Source organism: Eriocheir sinensis, chromosome 36 (genome assembly GCF_024679095.1).
Source record: "Eriocheir sinensis breed Jianghai 21 chromosome 36, ASM2467909v1, whole genome shotgun sequence".
In the NCBI taxonomy this organism is placed as follows: Eukaryota; Metazoa; Arthropoda; class Malacostraca; order Decapoda; family Varunidae; genus Eriocheir; species Eriocheir sinensis.
In genome coordinates, this window is record NC_066544.1 from 15,365,153 (window position 1) to 15,373,672 (window position 8,520).

The 8,520-nt window shown below is 41.8% G+C and overlaps 1 long non-coding RNA gene across 2 annotated transcripts; it reads right to left on the reverse strand.

Moving 5' to 3' along the window:
- Nucleotides 1-6,886: 6,886 nt before the first annotated feature.
- Nucleotides 6,887-8,432, reverse strand: LOC127008022 (uncharacterized). Of its 2 annotated transcripts, none has more exons than XR_007760745.1 (2): nt 8,245-8,432; nt 6,887-8,047 (listed from the first exon to the last, which is right to left on the reverse strand). It is a non-coding gene; the product is annotated as an uncharacterized LOC127008022 (long non-coding RNA). The 2 variants fall into 2 exon arrangements; XR_007760746.1 differs by having other exon boundaries at nt 8,148-8,432.
- Nucleotides 8,433-8,520: the final 88 nt, after the last annotated feature.

Below are 8,520 nucleotides of genomic sequence, written 5' to 3' on the forward strand. Positions count from 1 at the left end.
GTGATGGAGTGGAGCGGTGGAAGGCGACACAGCATTTGGAGTGGAAAGAAGTGGATTATAATGGAGTGAAGGGAAGGAGTAGTGGAATGGGGGAGTGGTGTAAGGTGGATTAACGAATAGAAGGGGGGAGGGAATGGCAATGGAAGGGAGTGGAGTTGAGTGGAGATGGAGTGAAGTATTAGGAGTGGTGGAATAGTGGAAGGAAACACAGCAGAAGAGGAGAGGGTGGAAGAGGATGAAAGGAAAAGGAAAAGTGGAGAATAGATGGAGCAGAGGAGTGGTGGTGGAGTAAAGTATTAGGAGTGGTGGAATAGTGGAAGGAGACACAGCAGAGGAGAGGGAGGTGGAAAAAGACATAGGGAAAAGGAAAAGTGGAGTAGGATGGAGTAGAGGAGTGGTTGTGGAGTGAGGTATTAGGAGTGCCGGAGTGGATGAAGGAGGCATAGCAGAAGAGAGGCCGGTGGAAGAGGACGAAGGGAAAAGGAAAAGTGGAGTAGTATGGAGTAGAGCAGTGGTTGTGGAGTGAGGTATTAGGAGTGCCGGAGTGGATGAAGGAGGCATAGCAGAAGAGAGGCCGGTGGAAGAGGACGAAGGGAAAAGGAAAAGTGGAGTAGTATGGAGTAGAGGAGTGGTTGTGGAGTGAGGTATTAGGAGTGCCGGAGTGGATGAAGGAGGCATAGCAGAAGAGAGGCCGGTGGAAGAGGACGAAGGGAAAAGGAAAAGTGGAGTAGTATGGAGTAGAGGAGTGGTTGTGGAATGGTGATGGTGGTGGGGGCGGAGCAGGTGGAGGGGGCGGTGAACAAAATCAATCCAACTGGCGCCGACTGACTGCTTGTAGCCAGGTACACCCCCCACCCTCCCCCTCCACCACCACCACCACCACCACCACCACTAAATACCACCTCCACCATCACCTTCTTTCTTATCCCTCATTCTCCACACTAAGCTTTTTGCCGCTGCTACGATACACCAGTCACCACCACCACCACCACCACCTCCACCACCATCATCACCACCAGCTCACCACCCCTCCCCTCCCTCCCCTCCACTACAAGGCCACTGCAGAGTTTCTACTTATCACATGCAGTCTTCGCCATTACCACCACCACCACCTCCACTACCACCACCTCCACCTCCTCCACCACCACTGTTACCAGCTCCTCCTTCCTCCACCATTAGCACTACGACTATTACTTCTTCCACTACTACTGCTACTATTACTACTACTACTACTACTACCACTACTACTACTACTACTACTACTGTTTTATGTGGGCAGATGTCTTTACTTATGCCTTTTAGCTTGAATTTTTAAGGTCAATTTGTCACACTGTTTAGTATTCTCTCTCTCTCTCTCTCTCTCTCTCTCTCTCGTCTAGACATAGCCTACATACCAGACTATCAAAACACTCACTGAAACCTCTTAAAAAAACGCATAAAAACATTAAAAAAACAAAAATAAATGAAAAAAACAAATAAACTCAGGTGCGGTCGCTACCTGTTAATCATCTCCCACTACCTAATCTCCTTCCACCTCTTTTTTTTCTTTATTTTCTCTTGTTTGTTTACCGGGAAGTGCGTGATGAGCTAAATGTCTCCGCCCGGAACGCCGAGTGACTTACCGTGTATCGTGTGACTGGACCGGTTATGCCATTACTGAGTCGTTACCCTCGAGACAGTTAGAAGTAAAAAACCTGACCCTTCTTTTACTTCTCCGCCCACAAGTACGAATATTTTCTCCCTAACACATTCTCTCTTAAAATCCTCCTCCCACGAGCACACCTTTCTGTATTCTGTATATATTATGTCCGGGACGTTTAAGCCATTACCGAGTCCTTGCCCTCGAGACAGGAGTAAAAAATCTGACCTTTCTTTCACTTCTCCGCCCACAAGCATATACTGCCTCCTCTCTCTCTCTCTCTCTCTCTCTACGATCACTCCTCCTTCTCTTCCTCCTCCCCCAATCACTCTATCTACCTCCCGAGCGCTTTTAGCTACTACCCTTGACCCTGTGGCGCATAAGAACCAATCACCCCGGGCCACAAATTATGCCAGTGCAACATCCGGGTTATCACAGTTTACTTTCCCCATGTTTCCCCAGGTACCCTTTTATCAACCACCCCGAAAGGAAGGACGAGTAGCTAGCCCCCCAGATTCGAACCCAGGGCTGTAGATTCATAGTTAGGCACGTTAAGCACTGCACCAAGGGGAGACAGAAACAAACTGGCTCACTTCAATAATAAAGTAAATGTTTTAGTCGGCCACGAACTTGACTTGTTTTCTCCGTGTCCTCAGCGTTTCAGGGAACACTTAGGTAAATGAAGTCTGGGAGGGGCGTGGCGTGGGTGGTGAAGTGGAAGTGTGTTTGGGAAGGCGTGGGCGGGGAGAGAGAGAGAGAGAGAGAGAGAGAGAGAGAGAGAGAGAGAGAGAGAGAGAGAGAGAGAGAGGTATGACGTAATCGTATTTTTCATTGTTAAGTTACCCCTCCTCATCATCATCCTCCTCTTCCTCTTCCTTTTCCTCCTCCTCCTCCTCCTCCTCCTCCACACTTGATCAGCTAAAGAGGGGAAACAAACAGCGGCTGGTGATTGGCTAGCATGATTTCCCCTCTAACGACTGATTGGTTGTTGTCCGATGCCCTGATTGGATGAGGAGAGAGAAGGGAGAGAGGGAGGGAAGGGATGAGATGGTAGGCGTATATTATTTTTTTTGCAGAAGAAAATAGAGAAGTGAAGGGGAAGGAGGGGGTGGTGTGCATGAGGGAGGGGGGGAAGAGAGGAGGAAAAAGAAAGGAATGTAAGAGTTAGGGGAAAGGGAAGAAGAGAGGAAGAGGAGGGAAAGGAGAGAGAAAAGAAATTTGAGAAAGGGAAGGGAAGGAGAAGGAAGGGGAGGGAGAGGGAAGGGAGAGGGGAAGGGAAGGAAAAGGGAAAGGAGAGGGAAGGGTAGGAGCGGGGAAGAAAAGGGAGAGGAGAGAGCAACAGGGAAAAAAGATTGGAAAAGGAAGGGGAGGGAGAGGGGAATGGAAGGAGAGAGGAAGGAGAGAAGGAGAGGGAAAGGAGAGATGGAAGGGAAAGGAAGTCAAGGAGAGAGGAAAGAAAAGTTGGAGGAGGAGGAGGAGGAGGAAAATTTTTGACTGACCGGGAAGTTTTCATTATAAATTTTCATGCAACTTTCCTAACGCTTTTTTTTTAACCTCTGAGTCATAATTAACAAGACAATTTAAGAAGCAGCAAAAATAGAGGAGAGAGAACTTGTCATAATTATTGCTTACTACATAAACAAAACAATTAGAAAGGAAAAACATATATTTATAATAGTTTGTGGATGAGTTAAAATAAATAAATATATAGATAGATAGATAGATAAATAAATAAATAAACACATTAGTAAGACAAAGAAGTAAAAAAATGAAAGAAGCACAAACTAATAGCAAAAAAAATAAAAGAAAAAGAAAGAAAAAGGAAAGATAGAAAATAACAGCAAAAAAGAGAAAGGAAAAGAGAGAAATGAAATGGACGAATAAAGAAATAAGACAAACCGCAAAAATGAAAGGAAAATAAAGAAAGAAAAAAAAAGAATTAAAAAGACTAACTAATAAAGAAAAGAAAGAGAATGAGAAAAAGAGAGTAGGCTAAAAATAAACACATTAACAGCAAAAAAAAAAAAAATAGGAAAACAAAAGAAAGAAATGAAAGAAAACACGGACAAGCAGCAATAAAATAGGAGAAAGAAATACAAACAAACAGACACACACACACACACATATACATAAACAGACATAAAAAAAGAAATAAAGAGAAATAAAGAGAAAAATAAAGAAAAAAGAAAAAAAGAATAGCCTACTAACCTTATTTTTTCCTGTTGCTTCATTTTCATCCATTTTCTTCATTTTCATTTCTCTTTATCGTCATCTTCGTCTTCATCTTCACTTGCCTAACCTTCCTCTTCCTCTTCTTCCTCTTCTTCCTCTTTGTTACACTTACAGCTTTTTTTTTTTACTCCTCTTCTTCATTTATATAATACTTTAATCATCTTCCTCCTCCTCCTCTTCTTTTTCATTTTTTTTTCCTTTCTTCCTCTCTTTCTCCTCTTCCTATTCGTCCTTCTTCTCTTCCTTCCTCTTCTCCTCTTCATTTTCTCCCTCTTCGTCCTCTTCCTTCTATTTTCTCCTTCTCCTTCTCACACCTTCTTCTTCACCTCCTCCTTCTCCTTTCCTTCTTTCTCCTTCCTCTCCACTTCCTCCTCATTTCCTTCCTTCCTTCCTCCTCCCTCCTCCTCCTCCGCCTTCTTCCTCAATGAAACGAGTGAATCACGTTCCGAACCAAATGAACCTTCCTCTCTCTCTCTCTCTCCCTCTCTCCCCACGTCTTCCCCTTCCTCCCCATCTAATTCCCCGGGACCTTCAGACTTAATCCTCACCTTGGGGAAGCACAGGGCCTTGAAAAACGTATAAATATCGCTCTCTTTTCAACGTTTTTCTCTCACACTCAAATCGACACACACTTCCCCTCTCATACCCAATAGCAAACTGAGGTGTTGTGTTGTAGTCTCCAGTTATTTAAGGGCTTTTGTTTGGTTTATCGTTAATTATATAAGAGTTAGGATGTTGAAGTTTGTGAATGTGTGACGTATGTGTCGCTGTATGGCTGGAGACGTTAAATAATTGGGAGTTTCCTTGCGCACTACTTCCAACGCGGAGGATAAATCGCCGAGTCAAGCTGTAATGCGGCCTCTCTCGTATGCATCAGGGGGCCATACATTTCGGCGCCCGAGCTCACATATTATTTTAACGAGGCCTATTTTATGTGTTTAAGGCGTTTCCAGGGGTAGTTTTATGATCAGTCTAGTAGTTTGATCATTCTTCTGTACCATGAACGTAAGGAAACACTCATGGGACCGCGTTTAACCTCCTTGTACCCTTTAGAAGTGTTTGACGTAAAAGAACGAATTGTCTACCGACCACATTCTTAAAGTTTTCGTCTCCCAAGTACACACATTTCACAAGGCTTTCGTAGGGGTTGTGGGCATTTCCATAGGTAGTTTTATATTCAGTCTAGTAGTTTGATCATTCTTCTGTATCATGAACGTAAGGAAACACTCTCGGGGACGCGCTTAACCTCTCTTTTTGCCCCTATAAAAATGTTTGATGTGAGAGGAGGAATAGCTACCGACCACATTCTTAAAGTTTTCGTCTCCCAAGTACACACATTTCACAAGGCTTTCGTAGGGGTTGTGGGCATTTCCATAGGTAGTTTTATATTCAGTCTAGTAGATTGATCATTCTTCTGTACCATGAACGTAAGGAAACGCTCATGGGGACGCGCTTAACCTCTCTTTTTGCCCCTATAAAATTGTTTGATGTGAGAGAAGCAATTCCAACCACATTCTTAAAGTTTTCGTCTCCCAAGTACTCACATTTCACAAGGCTTTCGTAGGAGTTGTGAGCATTTCCAGGGGTAGTTTTATAATCAGTCTGGTAGTTTGATCATTCTTCTGTACCATGAGCCTAAGGAAACACTCTCGGGGACGCGCTTAACCTCTTCATTTTCCCCTATAAAAATGTTTGATGTGAGAGAAGCAATACCGACCACATTCTTAAAGTTTTCGTCTCCCAAGTACACACATTTCACAAGGCTTTCGTAGGAGTTGTGGGTATTTCCGGGGGTAGTTTTATAATCAGTCTGGTAGTTTGATCATTCTTCTGTACCATGAACGTAAGGAAACACTCTCGGGGACGCGCTTAACCTCTCTTTTTGCCCCTATAAAAATGTTTGATGTGAGAGAAGGAATACCGACCACATTCTTAAACATTTCGTCGTTCAAACACACACATTTCACAAGGCTTTCGTAGGAGTTGTGGGCATTTCCATAGGTAGTTTTATAATCAGTCTGGTAATTTGATCATTCTTCTGTACCATGAACGTAAGGAAACACTCTTGGGGGCGCGCTTAACCTCTCTTTTTGCCCCCATAAAAATGTTTGATGTGAGAGAAGCAATTCCGACCACATTCTTAAAGTTTTCGTCTCCCAAGTACACACATTTCACAAGGCTTTCGTAGGGGTTGTGGGTATTTCCATAGGTAGTTTTATAATCAGTCTGGTAATTTGATCATTCTTCTGTACCATGAGCCTAAGGAAACACTCATGGGACGCGCTTAACTTCTTTTTTTGCCCCCATAAAAATGTTTGATGTGAGAGAAGCAATACCTATCGACCACATTCTTAAAGTTTTCGTCTCCCAAGTACATACATTTCACAAGGCTTTCGTAGGGGTTGTGGGCATTTCCAGGGGTAGTTTTATGACCCTGGCGGTAGTCTGACCCTTCCTCTGTACCATGAACCTAAAGAAGCACTCAATGGAACGTTTAGGAGAGGCTTTTCAAATACGCGAAATTTGATGCCTTTATGTTTTAAATTAAAGAAAAAGGAGAAAGAGTATGGAAGGGAAAAGTGTGAGGAGGAGGAGAGGACGAAGAGGGGAATGAGGAAGAGGAAGAAAGAGAAGAAGGACGAATAGGAAGATGAGAGAGAGGGAGAAATGGAAAGAGAATTAAGAAAAGGAGGAGATGGAGAAGGAAGGGAAATCGAATGAAGAAGAGGAGGAGGAGGAGAAGGAAGAGGACGAAGAAGAAGAGAATGAGGAAGAGGAAGAAAGAGAAGAAGGACGAATAGGAAGATGAGAGAGTGGAAGAAAAGGAAAGAAAATGAAGAGGAGGAGGAGGAGGAGAAGGAAGAGAAATATAATGAAGAAAAGGAGGAGGAGAAGGAAGAAAAAGAAGATTAAGGTGTTATATAAATGAAAAGAAGAAGACTATTCCTTATCGTAACCCTCCCTTTAACTCCCTTCCATAACACAGCAGGATAGAACACGAAGAAATAACAGCAATATGGTACCTGTAGAGTCTTTTTAATAGTAATGGCAATAGTAATGGTAGTAGTAATAATAGTAGTATGAATGGTCGTATCCAAAATAGTCTTCACACACATATAGAGTAAGTACAAACAGACACATATGGTAAATTAGTACTAGTAGGCTATTTATACCTGACTCCAGCACATATTAAATAGCCCAGGTGGAGGAGAGTGGAGGTAAGAAATCATTAACAGGTAACAATGTGGAGGCGAGATTCGAGTAGGCGACACACACACACACACACACACACACACACACACACACACACGAAAGAGGCAGAAGATGAAACTATTGATATGGTTAGGCTAGTAGTAGTAGTAGTAGTAGTAGTAGTAGTAGTAGTAGTAGTAGTGGTGGTAATAGATATACAGTTAGATCATCGCACATCAGTGCAGAGATATAATACAGAAGAAAAAAAATAACAGCAGAAAATCAACAAATTCGACCTCAAAAACAACGTTGAAGAGAGTCATAAAGATTCAAACAATATGGAACAAGCACTAGAGGCGATGACAAGCAGATAACAACCATATACCTGCCAATTAAGGAAAGTTTCAGGTATTTGGAAACCGTAGAAAATAACAAGAAAATCTCTTTGAATAGCCAGAAAAAAGGGAAGGCTAGTACTTGAAAAATAAAGCAGAATTAGGAATAGTTAAGGAAAGAAGCAAAAAACAGAAAAAAATGCAGAATCATGAAATTTAAGACTAAGGACCATGCATCCTTATTGAAAAAAAGAAAAAGACAGGAATAACTAATAGACAAAAAGGAAAGAAATGAAGGTCAGAGGAGAGAAATTGATAAAGGAAAGAATCAACAAAATCAACGAATATAACCTGAGAAATAAAAAAAGACTGACGAATCATTATTGAAAGAAAAGGAAAAGGAGAGAAATTGATAAAGGAAACAATCAACAAAATCAACAAATGTGACCCGAAGAATAAAAAAAGGACTTACGAATCATTATTGAGAGAAAGAAAAGGAAAACGAGAGAAATTGATAAACGAAACAATCAACAAATCAACAAATATAACCTGAGAAATAAAAAAAGACTTACGAATCATTATTGAGAGAAAGAAAAGGAAAACGAGAGAAATTGATAAACGAAACAATCAACAAATCAACAAATATAACCTGAGAAATAAAAAAAGACTTACGAATCATTATTGAGAGAAAGAAAAGGAAAACGAGAGAAATTGATAAAGGAAACAATCAACAAATCAACAAATATAACCTGAGAAATAAAAAAAAGACTTACGAATCATTATTGAAAGAAAAGGAAAACGAGAGAAATTGATAAAGGAAACAATCAACAAATCAACGAATATGACCTGAGAAATAAAAAAAAAAGACATACGAATCAAAATTGGAAGAAAGAAGAGGGAAAGGAAGAACTAACAAGAACTAAGAAGAAACAAAGGTTAGAGGAAATAAAGAAATAATTAAGGAAGACCAGACGTGACCTCCACACCTCCTTACACCTGCCCTTATGAACACACAGGTGAACACAGGTGACCCTCCCCCCTCCCTCCCTCCTTATCATCCCCTACCTCCTCCTCCCCTCCCCCCCCCCCTTCCTCCCCTACCCACTCTTGTTTTACTCTACC